The sequence below is a fragment of the Pezoporus wallicus genome, unplaced genomic scaffold (genome assembly GCF_028554395.1).
Source record: "Pezoporus wallicus isolate ANWC-B61680 ecotype Strahan unplaced genomic scaffold, APGP_CSIRO_Pwel_v1 contig_227, whole genome shotgun sequence".
Classification (NCBI taxonomy): domain Eukaryota; kingdom Metazoa; phylum Chordata; class Aves; order Psittaciformes; family Psittacidae; genus Pezoporus; species Pezoporus wallicus.
Window position 1 is genome coordinate 6,204,254 of NW_026635704.1, and position 18,363 is coordinate 6,222,616.

An 18,363-nucleotide genomic window follows, 5' to 3' on the forward strand; every position below is an offset into this window, starting at 1 on the left:
GTCGGATGTGTGTCAGCAGCTCATCCGATGAGAGCCTGCTTCTGCGGTGGGCAGGTTTAGCCTTGAGGAGCAGGAGGAGAAAGAGGGGAAGTAGGGGGGGACCTCAGGGTGTGGCACCCATCCCCAGCACCCCCTCCCCCCCCCAAGTGCCTCCGCCTTGGCAGCTTCTTGCAGGGCAGGGCTGAGTCTGCTGGGGAACTGCAGCAGAACTGAAGAGGTCCGATTTTAGTTGGGGTTTTCTTCTCTCTTCCAAGAAGGAGCAAGTGAAGGTGAAGCTAAAGCTTATGTAATTTTTAAATTAAGGAGGGTAAGGTGGTTTTGGGGTATTTTTTTGTTGTTTTTTTTTTTTTCTTTCTCTAGTGGGAACCTGCTGAATATTTAGTCTTTGAAAAAGAATCACTGTTTACAGGTTTGTCTTTGGCTGGGGGTGTGTGTGTGGTGTTATAGACAATATGGGCACTCCTGGTAGGTTTGACCCACAGCAGCATGCTCACACCTACGTTTGTTAGATTTGTTGTTTGGTGCAGTGGTTCCTTGGAGGCTATGCATGGTTTGTTGTGTTGGTTTGTTGTTTTTTTTTTTTTAATACATAAAATGTCACTTCTTTGTATTTCAAGCATGCTCTTGAGTTAACAGAAAGTTCTTGAAATGTGTTAAATGTGTTATTCACGCTGGGTGACATTCAGACTTGTTTCATGGAAACATCATGTATCAGGAAATGACTGCTTGTTGTCTCGGGGAAAACATGAAACCATTTATAAGCTTTTATGAAAGAATACTTGTTTCTCATGAGATGAAGCATCAGCTTTATCTCTTGAGCTGCAGTGTTCTCAACATGAAAGTATTAATAACTGTGTGGCGTTTTCACATCAAAATACATCCTTGGGTGAGAATCTGTGTATGCTCAGTGAGCACTCAGTATATGTTGGGCTTTGAAAACAAAGGGTGGGTCCATGCAGGGAGGGTTCTTGTCTGCAGGACTGTGCTTCTTCAGTGTGTGCAGCATGGCCTTCGGATACTTTGTTTTAGCATCTTATTTATCATGTTTTTAACTTGAAATATGTTATGGCTACAGAGCTTGAATTTTCAAGGTGTTTTGTTTGGCATAATTTCTCTCAACTGAAAATAAATGCGTGTGTATGACTGAAAAATGATTGCTGTCAACTAGGCTGAAAATTAAGCTTAAAACATGTTTATTCCAAGCGATCATGACAGATTTTTATTTGGTACAAAAGTCATAGAGCGTATATATATATGAAGATCTTTACCAAACCTAGACTTAAATAGGTACTGCTAAACAGTTTGAATCAGTATCATAAAGAAAATCTTTAAAAGAGATGCACTACTGAAAAGGTGATGCATTAGCTAGGTTTTATAGAGTGTTTCTTTTAATTTTTAATCTCCAGTATTAGCCTTCTCTAATAGCTACTACTGTAAAATGGCAAGTCTAAATGTGTATATGGACACATAGCACTTCCTCCTGCATTAGCTGACTAGAAATGCCCAACGAGAAAAACTTGTTTTCTTTGGAAAGACCTCCATTTCTTTAAATTTGAAATGCACAGGTAGTGGAGAAGAAGAGCTCAGGCACTTATCTTGGTGTTGGTAAGAGAAATCCTATGAGCTCTTTGCTCCTGCCCCTGCCACTCTCAATTGTTGTCACCAAAGCATCGGTGCAGGGGAAACTCAGTAGGATTGCTGGGGACTAAATATCTGTGGAAGAGCAGAAATGGGTCAGTATTTGGGACAACTGAGTTAATCTGAGACAATGTGCTGTATAAACAGCAAACTCAGTATCTCCTGCACCCTCCCTGAGTAATTGATAATGGAATTTTAGTAATTGTCAGCTTTTTATGGCTGGGGAAAGATGAAATCTTGGTCATTGACTGTGTCAGCAGAGCTGGTTGTTCTCAAATAAAGTGGATAAAAGCAAAAGGAAATTATAATAATCTAAATCATGTATCTGCATCCTACAGGATGCAGTATATGAAGGGTAATACATAAACAAAAGTTTAAAGCAGTACATAGAAGTAAGAAGTGAGGGAAAAAAAAATCCAGTTTACAGTAACCCCTTCAGTTTTTATCCTTTCCTTTATAGATCATGGAAATACTTTGAGTGCCTCAGACAGAGAATCCCTTTCAGTGGCTTCACTACATATCAAAACTGATCTGTTGGCAAATTTGGAAACAAAAGAAGTACTGAAATCCGCATGAAGATCACCCACCAGATGTTTGATCCCACTGAGAAAAGTCTTTATAGTTTAGAGGGTTAAAGAAGAATGTGGAAACTGGGGACTCGGAGCGTGTGTGGGGGGTAAAGGGCTAGAATAAATGAAAAGCATATGTGAATACAAAGAAATATTTTGGGAAGGGGCAAGGGAGTGTGTGAAGAGGAAAAATAAAAAAGCAGGCTATAGCTTTGAATACATGCTTAAGTGCATGTATTTACATGAAATGTGACAGAAGGCAAAAGTCATAGCACTGCTCTAATGAGGTAGAGAAGTAAGAAAGTTCCTGTGTGAAATGGAGAATGGTTGATGTTTCTGTTCTCATGCTATGTTAAAATCTGATCTACCAAGGTATAGTGCGTGCCTGTTGCTTGGCTTTTACTACAGCCTTTTTCCTAAAGTAGGGTCTCAGTTTGATCCCAGGTGGGCTGCATGTAGGAAGCAGGAGAATATATTTGAGGTGGGAACAGCTGACCCTGGCACGTTCTTGGTTGGAGTCCTGTTGATGGATGGTGGGATGTTCATGGAAGAGGAAGGGAAAACACCCATCTCTGGCCCATGTCAGACCAGAGCAAGCTGCCCACTTACACCTGTGGTTTTGCTCTTTTCCTTAGTTGTGTCCTGCTCCCCCAGCCAGGTTCCTGCCTATTTGCTTCCACTGCAAGCCCCCTTTCACTGGCTGTCGTCACTGGCTGGGTGTCCCTTGTTTTGGGCTTCATGGAGGGGTTGCTGCTGATGCAGGAGCCTCTGGCACCATCCATCCTTCCCATCACCCAGGAAGGTGGCCAAGCACCTGCTCCACTTCCCCTCCTCCTGATTTGGGATTATCCCTCTGCATTCTTCATCCTCAGAGCTTCCCACCCTTGCAGTGGCTCAGCCTCAGCTCTCTCCACCTCCCCAGAGGGGCGCAGGAGGTGAGTAAATCCTGGGAGGCAGCCTTTCCCCAGTAGGAGGAGGTGACGCGGCTCACAGCAGCTGGGGCGTGTGACATGTCTGGTGGTGATGGAGCAGGAGTTGTCCCTGGTGGTAGTGGTTACCTTGTTTACTCCTCATGAATCTCAGGGCAATTATGTGTAACACCTCCTAGTTTCCTAGGACATACTGGCTGCAAATAAAATCTTGTTTCGTAAGCCAGCAAATGCAAACAGGCTGTGAAGAGGAAAAAAAAACAAACCAAACCCAAAGCAAAATAAAAACCAAAAGAAAGATACAAACAAAAAAAACCACACAAAAACCAAACTCAAAACTCAAACCGAAACAGTTTATGCTGAGGGTTCTGTTCTCGCACCCTGACTCATGTCAGGAGTATCTTTATCTGCTAGTCTTCCTACAGAAATCAGTAAGCAAGGCTTGATTTCTTTTAGACAGAGGTGTCAAAATCTGACCCTACTGTCTTGGGTCAGGAAGCTGTAATCTCTGTAATGACCTTGGAGATGATTACTTCACCAGGTCCACTGAATTCGTCGCTGTTTTCTTTCAATTAAATCACTGCTGTCGAAGAGCAAGGGTTGGGGCAGGGTTGGGGCAGGCAGCACTCGGCTCCTCTGCTCCCCAACACAGTGTGATGGCTGCGGATGTCCCACAGCTCTGTTGGAGTCAGTATACGGGCACATACTTCTGTACAGAGAGGAGTATTGCCTCTTGAATATGGAAGTTGTTTGCAGCAAGAAACCTAGTACTTCTGGTTTGTTCCTAGTACTCCTAGGTTTATTAAGAACCTAGTGGTTTTTGACTTTGCATATCAGTAAATATGAGGTTTGATAAAGGTGGTGGGTGAGGTATAAAAGTGTTCTCTCAGGGAAGCAGGGTTTTTTTGCTTCAGCCAGATGGTCTTGGTAGTCCAGGCACTGGTTGCACAGAGCCTTTTGCATGGAACATCTGGCACCACTGCTGGCTGGGCAGGTTGGGGAGGGTGATGGGCAGCTGTCTTTTCAGAGGTTAGCATGTCACCTTGTCTCAAAGCAGGAATAAAACACAGGTCTCGCTCTCACTTGAGGGGCTGGTACAAGACATAGTTACCTCTTCTTGTAAGCCCGTTTCTTAATATATCATTTTGTAATGGAAGTGTCTGGTTTAACCATGTGTCTTGCTAGGCAGACACTAATGTGAAATGCTGAGAACAGCCCTGGAAGGAGGGGCCAGCTGTGGGGTTGAAAGATAAAGTGAGATGGCAGGTTTTTACCTCAGAATTTGTCTTTTCCATTTCTTCTGTCTCTCTTTTGGATCATTCCAGAAGATTGAAAGTTTTGGTTAATTATATGTGCGTAAAGGGAAACACTGTAATGTAGTTTCCATGTACTGGAGCATTATTCTTGTACAGCTGGAGCTGGCAGCCTTTCATTCCCTTACCACCTTCTTTTTCTCCTAAAAATAGCAACATACTACAGTGGGATTACAGGAGAGGCAGAGGAACGTTTCCTGAGCAACAATTTTTGCCAGATGGTTGTTGAGGTAGCATCAAGAGTGGATTTTGGGGGAGTGAAAGGGAGATAGGAACAGAACAAAGTGAGACAGGGGCAAAACTGGGATGGAGAGGATGAGGCTAGTAGGTGGGAAGCGGATGGATGGTGGGGTTCACTGGGCTGTGTAACATCCTACCCAGGGAATTGGGAGAAACCTCAGCACTTGAATCATTTAGAAGTTGTCAAGGCAGAGCACTCAGCAGCAATGTATGGGTAGCAAACTCACAGTGTGGAGGGGAGGAGTGAGCAAGATGACCTAATTTCCATCTGATTTCTATGATTTATTAAAGAGTTTTGCAGGCTTTCTCTTGGCAGGCTTAGAGCTGGAATTTGAGGCATGGCAATTAGGAGTGTCCTTTTATACTGTGCCAGCACACTGTTGGGATTTGATCACTTCCTTGGAGGGGTAGTGTGCTAAGAGCAGCAAACAGAGGTTGTGGACAGGCTCTACACTAGTTTAGACCTGGTACTTACACTGGTTTGCATTCTGTGTTCATTCCTGCCCTCAATACTACTGGTCTATGGAGGTTATAATAATATATTAATGGGTTGTATCTTTGGAAAAGTAAAGGAAAAATATGGGCACCACCCAGAGCCATTTCTCACACCACCCTATTTAATGACACCTTCAGGAACTAGGGAATAGTTAACTTGTCTTAGTTTATTCCAATCTTGGGAATCCCTTTCCGCCTGTAATGGGTTGGAGAAGAGTCAGCATCTGATGCTTCCTCCCCCGCCGGTTGTCCAAGGCAAGGAGAAGAGAGCACCCACCCCCTTCATCAATATATTTAAATATATTCAGCTAGGCTGGCTGTCTGCATAAACCACATACTTACTTGCTTTCCTTATAACTAAATATGCCACACATTTATTGTGATGGTGAAAAGCTGATGTAACTAAAGTTACGGGAAAAGCATGCTTCTCTCTTCAAAGAGTTGGTATTGAGGTTATTTTTCTGATGTGTATGGATTGACCACAGTTCTTGCAAAGCCAAATCAAACCATCCAGAACTTCATGTTTTAAGTTTGAAAGTGTTTTATTCTCAGTTGGTAGTTGTGTGACTGTCATGGTTTAACCCCACCTCTCAACTAAGCGCCACACAGCCACTCGCTCACTCCCCCCACAGTAGGATAGGAGAATCAGAGGAGTAAAAGTGAGAAAACTCGTGGGTTGAGGTACAGACAAGTTTAACAGGTAAAGCAAAAGCTGCACGTGCAAGTAAAGCAAAACAAGGAATTCATTCACCACTTCCCATGGTCAGGCATTTCCAGGAAGGCAGGGCTCCATCATGTGTAATGGATACTTAGGAAAATAGACGCCATCGCTCTGAATGTTCCCTTCCATCTTCCCCCAGCTCTATATTCTGAGCATGATGCCATATGGTATTGGGATGTTCCTTGGGTCAGTTGGGCTGTGCCAGCCCCCTCCGCCTCCCAGCTTATTGTCCACCCTCAGCCCACTCACTGGTGGGGTGGTGGGAGGAGCAGAAAAGACCTTGGCTGTGTGTAAGCACTGCTCAGCAGTAACTGATAATAGGTTCCTGTGTTATCAACACTGTTTCCAGCGCAAATACAAAATATATCTTCATACTAGCTGCTATGAAGAAAATTAACTCTATCCCAGCCAAAACCAGCACAGCGACACAGATTTCTTGACTTGTTCTTTATTGTGCAAACCCAAAATTGTATTTCTTGCACTCATATATAAACCATGAGGAATATTTTACTTTGCAGCTTCTCTACTAACAGGGCAATGCAGAACAGTAAAGCCAGTCCTTTTCTCAGCCCAAGGGGACAGTGATTGAGTTAAGGATGCAGAGCTGAAGAATAAAAAGAAATTCCTTCTTTTTACATTTTTCCTGACTTGCCACTGCTGTGCTACAGGAATAGACATAAAATGCCTTTTGCCAGAGCAAATGGTGGGGTTTGAGGGTTACCCACAGAGTCATGGCAGTTCTAGTTTGTGTTATGCTGGCCAGAAAGACACCAGCAGCTTCCGTAACAGGAGCATCCATAATAAGAAGTAAACGCTTTACCTGGTTTTGGACTCCTTTCCTTTCAGTTCCGATTTTATTTTTACCTGTCTGTTATGCAGACATGATGATAGTGCTTTCTCCATCTTTTGTTCTGAATCACCTCACCCCAGTAGCAGTTTGGTTATTGTACTTTATTTTGCTGTTTGCTTATGTCCTGCATTTTCCATCATCTGACACACTCCTTCCTAGCTCTTGCTGGCATTTTTTCTATCTAAAAGCCAGATAGCTGTATGAAAGAAGATGCCCCCTGTGACCTTCTGATCCTGTGATGTGGCTTCAAAGAATGCAGTCAATGTAGTTATGCTTCCTTCTCCTAACAAGTTTGTGGAAATCAGTACAAGTGTTTAATATCTCCATAGTTTTGTAAGAAATCTTGCTGTGATTTGTTTTTTAAGTAAAAAAAAAACACCAAAATGATTGTGTGGAACAGATGATACAGCAACAAGCCATCATGTTATACAGATACAAGTTGCCCTAAGAAGATATCCGTAGTTCTGTAACTTCCCAGCAGTTATCAAGGGATAAAATAGATACATTAAGTACATACTACATTACACAGTTTACTAGAAATGCTTTGCTATGTCTGTTTTTTTAAGGTATGCCAGGGCTATTGTCATTCCTCACCTGCAGAATTGTGAGTCTTCTTCCTTGATAGTGCTCTCTGCACCTTGTAGATGTTGTTGTAAGCAGAAAAATCACTGCAGGATGGGACTTGGCAAACAAATCAAGGTCTCAGCCAAGGAAATGCATTGTCTGTTCATTTTCTAAACAAAACTAGTTCAGCTGAAGGCAAGTGTTTTGTATTTTGTTTCCACTAGCTGTATTTTGATTTTGTAAAGTAGCTCTGATGGGCAAGTATTTCTGTATGTGTGCCATTGTTTAAAAAATACTAGTGGTTAAATATCTCTTAATTAAATGTGAGCCTGAAAGAAACTGTCCAGAAATTGAGAAGGGATAGCACAAACATTATCAAGAGTCTGAGTAAGTGTTTACATGATGAACAGAATTATTTCCTACTTAAAAACATACTAGTTGGAGAAGTGGGCTGAGCAGAAGTAATTCTTGGACTACTGGCATGTTTAAGCCCAAAATTTTAAGATTCTCAAGCAAGGAATCCTACTTTTTGGTTGCATTTTGCCTTCCTTTTAAGAACTTATGTAACCCGCTGTAATTTAATCCAGTATTATGAAATTGTGGTGTATGGAAACCCCATTTTAAGTTACTCTGTGGAGATTGTTTAGAACTTTCTTTCTTTTTGAACTCTATTTAGACACTTAAAAAGGAAGTTATTCATCTATTGATTATTGATCTAATTTCAAATATTAGAGAGAAAATTAGTACCTAAGAGTAATATTTAACGTCACTTAAGATGACAGCTCTGCAAAAAGCATAGTATCTTCCAGAAGTGGGTTGTCAAGACTTCAGAACAAATGCACTCTGTTAGAAAAAGGCAACTCCTTGAAAACTTAGTGTGAGCTTGGACTGTTTGTTCCCTTCTGTAGGGAAGTGACCTGCAATAGGTAAAGCTTTCATTTAGATGCAAGTAAAAAGCTCCTCAAGCTTCTTAGTCCTCCCTTTCAGAGCTGCCAGTACAGAATGAACAGCTCTTTCCAGGTGCAGATAAAGCCCTCAACTTTGTTTTGCTGTCACCTTCCTTGCAAACCACAGCATTTTTTATTGTTTGGGCTGCCCAAGGTCCTCTCCTGTTTTGGAAAGCTGAAGCTAGGAAGTAGCAGTGGGGACAAGGGTAGAGGTCCTGTGCCCTCCTGACTGCAGTGCCTGCAAGAAGTGCTTTACCCTGGGGTGCTGCAAAATTCTGCTTCCCTGTCTTAGAGATGTTCTCTAGTAGCTCCTGGGGCTGGTAACTCACTGACTTGATCATTTGTTGTAGGTGCTGTGAAGATTAATAATTCAGTTTGTCAGGTGAAAATTTAAATTGCATCAGTCACACCTCTTGTAGAGTTATCCTGTGATTAAAAATGACTAACAGTTTTCAGTGAAAGGCTGTTTTCACCTTCTCTTAACCTCTGAAAGCATACGTATTTGAAGCTTAAATGTGTCACATGCACTCTTCAAAATTTACCTTTAAAATGATACGTTTAATGTAAGAAGAGAGGAAAGTTTCAACTGTAGTTTAGATAGAACTGAAAGCATATTAATTCCACTTAAAATGTTGAACTGTTGAACTTTCTTGCCTTGCCATTAGGAACAAACCATAGCTGTCCAAGCTTTGATTTTTTGCACCTGTCTGGTATGATACCTTCACTGAGCAACAATGCTTTTAGACTTGACAAAACTCAATCTTCTGGTAGCTTACCAACATAGCCTTACAGTAGTTGATAAATCCTGACCAGTTACTGAAATACTTTTCAGCATTAAAACCTTAATGTTAAATTGTTAGCCTCGACCAGTAGGATAAAATTAAAAATGAGTGTGTTCCCTTCCTGAAGGTGCCCCACTTTGTTTAAATAACAGCTAACTTTCAGCAAGGCTGCAGCCTTCATTCCCAAAGAAACCAGCCTGTGTTTTCTGAAATGTGAAGACTGGATCTAAGCACTTAATTTATCTCTGCTGTGTGGGGCAAAAGGCAAAGCCAAAGCATGCTGTGACTCCTAAACATGTTAAGAGGAGACACAGGGGTGGCTGACCCCGAACATCCTCATGTCTTCATCAAGCAGGCAGTGTGATTGCTGCAGGCTGGTGGGTTGTCATGATTGCTGGTGGATGCTGGCCAGACATGTTATGAATGGATCCAGCTCACTGTTTGTAATGATAGCGTTTCGTCTGCTGAGCAAATGTTGCCCTACTCTGTAACAGATAATATTTGGAGATGTTGGCTCCTGGTTTATATTAAGGAGTTGTAGAGCTCTGGGATTGAAGATGCTGTGTGTGGTTATTCAGCCTTCAGGTTCGGGGTGGAGGAGCATTGTGGACTCAGAAGCTCAAAAGATGTCTGAGGTGTTTGAGGCTTCCAAAGTAACCCAAGTTTGTGGCTGTGTGATGGTGTTTTCTTGTCCTGGATCTGAATGGCTTGTGAATCATCGTTATCCTGAAGCCTGTCTTGTGCATGTGCATACTGAGTGTTATGGTGCTCTAACATGCTCTGTTCAGCTGCCCCAGGGTCCGGTTCTGTCTTGTTACCAGAAAATACAGTGTTTACTTCAGACCTCTTCTCCTTTCCTTTTTCAACTGTGAAGCCAGACGCTTTCTCATAAAATACAAAGTCCTCTTGAACACTGTAACAATAGCATCAGACAGAAATGTTGCCAACCATCTCTACTGTTCATGTAATCATTTACGTGAAATGTGAAAAAGAGGTTTTCAGATTGCAGTGCTAACCCTAATTGACTGTTGCAGTCCAAAGTAATATGTTTAGTCTTTCATTACATCTGTTCACAAGGTATTTCCAAATCTTAATTCTTTCATCTCTGAGCTGCTGTTTAAACTTTGGGCTTGGATTGAACATCTTTGTAAGTGATGGTCCTTATACAGCTCTTTCCAGTGTATTTTCCATGCAAAATGTGGAATCACTTGCAGCATATATCCATCATGTTTTGAGCTCTTTGCTTGAAGGCTTATTTTTATTAGTGCTTGAAAACTTATTTTTATAGTGCTTGTTGGCACTATAAAAATGCATTAGTTTAATTATTAAGATAATGCTTCTTGGTCATTTGATTTCCCTAGCAAAAGATGGAGCAATCTGTAAGCAAATGGAAGGTTTTCAGCCTAAAACCTGGAAGTGTAAGAAGCTTTTGTCCTTGCCCATGGTATTGGAAATTGGAAAAAGGGCTTTTTAGGGACTGCTGAGAAACAAATAATGGATATTGGTGTCATCTCCAACTGTGGCAGCTGGAAAGTTTAATTATAGGCTGGAAAGTCAGTTAGGGATTAAGGAAAGTGTTAGCAGAAGGGGTGAATGTTAATGACAGCTGTTTGCTGTAGGCTTCAGGGAGGCAAAATACATATAGCATATGAAGTGTAGGGCCAAACATACCCTGTCTTTGAACATTCTGAAAGTCTAGGTCAGTTGTTCCTTCACATGTGAACCTGGCTTGTATGAAATCATTTAATGGCTCACATACATGTAGGGGTGTGTGTAGAAGGGCGACAAAAGTCCTGTCTTTGTTTCAGAGCCCTCAGCATGAATGAGCTTGTGTTCACTGTTGGAAAACAGCACCTGGGTCAGGGATAAATATAAACTGGGAGGGTAGCATGAGCCCACATTAGGCAAGGGGCATTGGCCTGGGAGATCTACAATGAAATGTTCAGGGCTGAGGACCTGTCATCCACATGCTTTGCACTGGCTTTACTCTGGTCCCAAACAGCATGCTGCCTGTGCCTGCCAGAACCTGAGAATTAAAGCAAGTTAGAAACCCCATGCCACTGAGTATGGGGTTTATAAGCACACTGTAGCTTGTGTTGCAAACCCACACTGCTAGTTTGAAGGAAAATTTCAAGTCCTTTTGCCTTTGAAAGTGTATAGGTAGGGAAATAGTTCTGCATTTGCTTAGGGTACCTATAAATCATATTGTACAGATCAAGCCCCACTGCTGAGATTAGTAAACGTTCAAATTGCTAGGATGCTTACAGCCAATGCAGTGTTAAGGCTGAAACAGTCTTGCCTTTCTGTAGTTTTTCTCAGTACTGAGTTTAGGTTTTTTTTCATTCAAGTACATTTGGTCTGAAAATAGCACTTTTAATTCTTTCCCCTTCTATGGCACAGGTTTTTGTTTGAATGAGGAGGAGTTGAAAGGGATGTGTGCCGGACTTCAGCTTGCTAGGTGCATACATGACTTAACAAATCTGCTTTCTAACACACTACAGCAAGCAGAGGTTATCCTCTGAGAGGACAGAGAATGATAACATGAGCCCTCATCTGAGAAAAAAAAAACAAAAAACCAACAAATCCAAAAAACCAACAAAAAAAATAAAAACCTCAAAGCAACAACAAAAAAACCCCAGCGTTTTTGTTTTGAATAGTGTTTAGAACAGATGTGCAATAGTGACTTGGTGGAGTTTCTTCTTACGTCATATGGTAATAGCACATATGGACAAGTCTAAGGGAATCATCTTCCCCATAAAATCGAACTAATTTGAGAGGAGGGCCAAGGGGATGATCAGGGGGCTGGAGCACCTCCTGTATGAAGACAGGCTGAGAAATTTGGGGCTGTTGAGCCTGGAGAAGAGAAGGCTGTGTGGAGACCTCATAGCAGCCTTCCAGTATTTGAAGGGGGGCTATAAAGATGCTGGGGAGGGACTCTTCATTACAGACTGTCATGATAGGACAAGGGGTTACGGGTTAGATTGGATATAAGGAGGAGGTTCTTTACTGTAAGGGTGGTGAGGCAGTGGAATGGGTTGCCCAGGGAGGTTGTGAATGCTCCATCCCTGGCGGTGTTCAAGGCCAGGTTGGATGAGGCCTTGGGTGATATGGTTTAGTGTGAGGTGTTCCTGCCCATGGCACAGAGGTTGGAACTAGACGATTTAAGGTCCTTTCCAATCCTAACTATTCTATGATTCTGTGATTCTATGTGGCATTACTTACAATACATTTAATATGTTTCTATGTGTACGTGATCTTCTGTGATAATTAAAAGCTTGTAGAGCACAAAAATGTGTCTAGTTTAATAAACTGTAAAACTTTCCCATATGAAACTTCTGGGTGTTACAACACCGAGGTTGCTGCAAAAAGGTAATAATTCGACCTTTCCACATGTAATTCAGTATGACCCACCCTAATGACTATATGGTTGCAGTATATAGGGTAGTACAACCGTCTGCTTAACAAAGTGTTCATCACACCAAGTTAGTAGCTTTTTGGTTCTTGCCGATTTCAGTTACAGCTGGAGCTGTTGGCAGTGAAGAGTGTTTGGCATTGGTTATCCTGCCAATGGTGTTTTCTGTCCTCACTCGCATGGTTAGAGGGGGCTCAGGCATCACCCATTGCTGGGTGTGTGCTGTAGCATGCAGGGGATGCTGGCTCTCTCTCTAGCCCAACTGCTTCCCACTCACCAGGGAAGGAGAAAGGAATTTATACCTCTCTTTCCTGGAGAGCCTACAGTCCTTGGGAAGCTCTTGGAGGGTTTACAGTCCTTGGGAGTCACACTAGGGATGGAAAGAAAGCACTTTCATGTGGTATTTAAAATACTGGACAAGATTTCACAGCAGGCATTTCCTCTCTTAAGAAGTGTGAGAGGAGGGAGAGAAAAAAAAGAAAAACCCTAACGAAATATAGATCACTTGGTGAAACTGCACACTTGAACCTGTTTCACTTAAGTTTATGTCAGTGTACGTCAAGCAATACACTGACCTGCAGATAAAATAAGAATTAAAAGGAACCCTCATCTTCCTGAAGGCAGCATGCTTTTACAAGACCCTAAAAGATTACAAATTAAAAACAGGCTAGAGCCTCAAGTATGTGTGTTCTGGGAGTTGTGCCCTTTATTGTGTGCTTCCATGTGAGTGTGTATGCGTGAATAAGAGAAGATACCCTTAACTTGCTCAGTCTGCAGGCTGCTGGGGACTTTTGGGGTTCTTTTGATTTAGTTCTTTTCCCTGGTTGATTCTTTCCCTCTCCAGCTTGGAAAACCCATTAATTACAGCTGTAATTCCAAGGCTTAGATGCGGTTCTGGGCACAAAGGACCCTGCCATGTTTCTGGTCTTACTCAGTACTAATGGATTAGACAAAAAGAAAAAAAAAAGTCTGTGAACCCCACCCTGAAATACTGCAGCAGAAAAGCTGCTTTTCTTCTTAAGAACTCCTAAATGTCCAAGTCCACACTTGCATCTACTTAAGCCAGCTTGAACTAGCTTCTCTGCAAGTTTTCAGTCATCTGAATGCCAGCCATTGTCTAGCAACTGGTTTGAGTGAAATGGTATCTTATACAGGCGTGTCAGCCCACTCCTTGGCACCGCATCTCCATGGCACGTTTACTGTCAGTACCAGGGATGGGGAGAGTAGATGTTCTCCTTGGTGGTGTAACATAGGTTGGGGGTTTGTTCCCTCTTAAGAAACCAGTATCAGGTTAAAGGAATCAGCCTCAATCAGCCTTTTGATTTTCCAGTTTTCACTGGGAAGGCATAGCATGGAGTTCATTTTATAAGTATATTAAGATGCCTAGATTAACCTGAAATTGCAGTCTTTCCTCACCATTTAACTTTTGGTGTTCAGTAAGCGTTGAGGCAAGCATTTGCCAAGCATACTGAAAGGGACCTGACACTTCTGTTGCAAATAACTTTTCCCCAAAAGCACTGCTTGTGTTGAAACAGTTCGGGTTCTGGCTTGCAGCCATGAGTTCACCTAAGCATGTTACAAGAAGTGACAGGTAGACAGAAGTAATACATATTTTAACGTGATTGACTTGGCTGGAGACCATAAAATGGGGTAGACTAGACTTTCCTTTCCCAGCACATGTGAGCTTACTCCCAATTTACTCAAGGTTACAGCACTGCCACTCGGGTCACATTAATGGCCCCAAGGCTTTTGAAAACACACAAGAATGTTGAGTTCCTGCAGTTTTTGGAAATGTCCTTAGCTCCTGTGAAACTACTACAGAAAATGTGCCTAGGGGTCAGCCTGCCTAATTGCTAATAATGCCCCTAAAACCAGCCAAGGACTGTGGTAACTGCTTCTGGGGTGGGTATTTCAGCAGTGGGTGCAAGCTGTAAGTGAAATAGGAAATGTTTCCAACTAATATTCCCTAATATTTTAACAAATGAAAGTATCATGTCTTGAATGTACTGTGGATACAGGGAGCCACAGTTGTTCTAATATAAATCACATGCATTCTGTCACTGAAACTAGACCTCATACATTAGTAAATACTTGTTTGAATGATACTCAGCACAAGAGAATAAACTTTTAAAATATAAAATAAATAAAAAAATCAAATAATATCTGCCTAGTAGGTGGTGGCGGTGTTTTTGTTGAATATAATGTAGTTAAGATAGTTTTTTTTCAATTTGGGAGATCTTCAGGCAGGAGTTTAGAGAAACAGTGTGGGACTATGATGATACCAAAGGCTAAACTAAGTTGGTATAAGTGTCATAATATGGTGAAAATACTGAACTCTTTACTACCAGGAGATATAAAGAAGAGTATTCAGAAATAAAGCCATCCTAGGAATCTCTTCAGCACTAGTAGGCACAGTTGATCTTCAGCCTAAAGTAGGGTTTGGATGCTATTGCGTGGGAAAGAGGTGGGCTGACAGGAGAACAGAGGAAAGAGCCTGAGAGAGGACTAAAAATAGGACTTGCCAGAAGAAGGAAAGGAGAGAGTGGTCTGAGGGGCGGACAGCAGCCATCTGCAAGCTGCAGAGCCATGTTACGCATCCACTGTTGTCGGGGCGAGGAGGAGTGTGCCTACATTTCAAATAGGAAGAATTAGGTCAGTCATTTGGGAGAATTTTCCTAAACAGGAAGGCAGTGGAATAAATGGCCTGTGGGAAGCATGGAAACTTCAGTATTGTGGTATTTTAGTGTCAGGGGACATAGATATATACCGGGTAGAGTTTAGACAGAGGGAAGTGGGAAGGGGACCATGAAGCACTGTTGTTGGTATGCGAGACACTTTGAAACAGTGGGTCCCCTAATTAAGATCTGGCATGTATCTGATGTGCTTGTTTTGTTGGTGGTGCTTTTGGCATACTTGCATGGCTGTTTCTCTCAAAAATAATGTTTGGTGGCTGTTGCTGTAGGGATATTTAGTGCAGTTCTGCAGCTGGGGGAAGGATTATTTGGTTTCTTGCTTCCTTGCAAACCTTGGAAAAAAGGATTTCTTAAAGGTGGCCCCAGCTGTGGTGAAACACGTGCATATAGTGAAGACGATGGAGAGCAGAGTGGGTTGGACCCCAGCTGCAGGGTACCACTTCTCCAGGGCATTCATGACATCCAGGGAGGGGATGGATTACTTCATTCATTTTTTAGTTCAGATGTAATGGCCATGTCAGTATTGGCATGGAGATTTCTGTCCCCACAGAAAACAGACTGCGCAGTGAACAGAAGAGGGGAGGGAGAGGTGAAATAGAATGCAACTCTGTCATTTACCTAGCATCAGCTATAGCTACTAGAAGAATTTTTTTGTCAGTGAACTGCATTTTATGATGAAGTAAGAAGTAATTCTCTGTATTTTCTGCATATTAGTAGCTTCTGAAAAGGTTGAGTTGTGAACTAAGATATCAAAATTGTTTGATGTTAAACTTTGAAATGATAAATGCCTTCTTGGGAAAATCTTTCCAGTAAAGAGTGAGACAGTTGCCTTTCTTCCTCTGCACATTACCACATAATGTAATATATAAATAACTTGATTTTTACATGCTGTGATCTGAAGGGTACCGAAAGAAATGAATTGGCATAAAATAATCAGTAGATGTAGTGCACAATGGTCATTTGTCATATGTCCAGAGTCTTGCATTAGGTCCTGTGCAACATCAGGAGGAAGGATGGGAAAAGCCACCATTTATGGGTCTGTTTCACTGATTTGGGTGCTTTCCTGGTTAACACATGAGACAAGTTCGATACCAGATCCTGTTTGGTGCACTGAGTTTCAAAGTCTTTTACTTTATTTCTGAATTGTAGGATTCTCCCTTAAGTAAGGTAGGTCATTTCTATGATTTGGATTATTTAGTAGCTACCAAATTAGTGGTTTGTATCCTTAAAAAACGCACCATCAGACATTTAGCAGAGCTAAGTATAAGTACATAGGGAACAAAATAATTCAGGTTGTCAAGTCATTCATTCATGAGTTAGGAACTAGTAGTATCTGGCTTAATTACATTCACTTCTGATTTCAAATTATAAACTTGATACAGAATGGATTTTTATTTTATTTAAATGATTCATTCCTGTTGAGTAACCTGTAGTGATTTATGTGACTTACTTTCCTTTTTGAATCCCCAGTGATTTAAAAGCTGCAAAGAGCTTTTCTTCCTCTTTCTGCTCCAAGAATTTGTCCATTTCCTCTTACTCTCAGTTTTGTGATTAAGCTGCATCACTGCCACTTTCTCCTTTCTGTTGCCAGATCAATGACATCTACGGAGATGAAGAATGGGTCAGGAGTATATAAAGCAAATTATTCTATAGCTGTATGTATAGCATTTCAGGGTTGAATAGGTAAAAAGGGTCAGACCCCATTTAAAGCTATTTTCTTTGTAATACTGTACTGGATGCTGGTCTCCAAATCCTCATAATTTAGTGTAGCTGCACAGGTGATGAAAGATTTTGGCTTTATAGGGATGCTATGTGAAGACATAGAAAGCTTGCTGTTAATTCCTTGTAGAGTTCATCATGCGAAGGACCCTCAGGACTTAACTAGTATGCACTGGGACAACATGTGCATGAGCTTCCGATGCTTTGAAACTACATCACTAAAATGGTCTGAAAATACGTCACCAAAGTGTAGCTGAAGCTGGGAGAGAATCCCTCTTGCTGATTGATTTTAAGTGAGACACTCTACTCTGCAAATGCCTGGATTTGCTGTAATTCCTTGTTGTCCATACGTTTCCAATCTGACCAGTTTGTTCCTGGAAGTCCCTGCTCCAACACCATCTTTAGGTCTTGGTCTGCATCCAACATATTAACAGCTGGTGGCTTTGAGGCATTGTGGCTGACTGTTAGTATGTGCACTTGAGTTTTGTGGGGACATGTTGGGAGCTGGCCATTTCTCCTAGTTGATGTCTGGCACACAGCGTTGGGCTGGGAGGGATGGTTTTGGAATGACAGCATAACATGCAGCATGGGTGTCAGGGACTGGCTGCTGGTGCCAAACAGTATTTTTGTAATCTGTAGTGAGTAGTTAAAGCGCTGGGGAGCATGGGGATCCCAGAAGTGTTGAAGGATAAAAAGCTGGCTGTCTGATGCCACTGGTTTAGTTGTTTAGACTCGAAAGATTTTGTTTGGGGAGCCAGTGTTTTCCTGATGCGGTGCTCCAAACTGGAAAGTCTCTTACTTGATATTGCAGGGTGTGTTTCATGTTCAAAACTGATGTGAATGCCCAGGAGATTAAAATCTTAACTGCAAAGTGAATAATGTTTATGCCTTCAAAAGTTGAAAAATGTGGTATACAATTTGTATGATACTGGGGGGGGGGGGAAGGGTGGGGGGTGGTGGCGGAAAGATGAAGAGGGAGTGCTTTTGGCCCCAGACCTCGGCGTGATGACTTTCCTCACACAGAGGCACATTTATTTAACTAGGACCCAGTATGGATTCCTCTGTGTTTTTGCACTATCTGTGACTATTTCCTTTCTTTCATGTCTGCCTGAGTTTGAAGGTTTCCCAATTATTTTAATCCATTATTCCAGAAAATTTGCAGGACCTCAGTGATGGAGAGTGGGCGCTGGCCTGGGATGCCGTGGGGTAAGCCATCCATCCCTCAAGCACCCTGTCTTGCATGACCCATGTCAGATGGCTTCCTCTAAGAAGAAATAATTGATGACCTCCTTATAAAAATTTTTTAAAGCCTCAGTTCTGGGCAGGTTCATGGAGAACATTGTGGCCTGCTGAAGCTGAGCAGGCTTCAGGCAGCAGTACGTGAGGGTCCGTGCCAGGTCTGGGAACAGGGAGCAGAGCTCTTGGCTGCAGTCATGTGTCTTGCTGGAATGATGGAAATGGCAGTGGCTGGCTGAAAGAGTCATTAGCCAG

General features: G+C 42.1%; 1 protein-coding gene across 27 annotated transcripts in view; it reads left to right on the forward strand.

The window, feature by feature from the left end:
• EPB41L3 (erythrocyte membrane protein band 4.1 like 3) overlaps positions 1-18,363 on the forward strand; it is a 145,540-nt gene that overhangs the window by 47,200 nt on the left and 79,977 nt on the right. The window contains exon 1 of one of the 27 annotated variants that reach the window (XM_057397511.1): positions 162-269. The exons of the other annotated variants lie outside the window; for them this stretch is intronic. The gene's annotated coding sequence lies outside the window, so the exon portion shown is untranslated. Of the gene's footprint in view, positions 1-161; positions 270-18,363 lie in introns of those variants that run through there. 27 annotated transcript variants of the gene reach the window in all.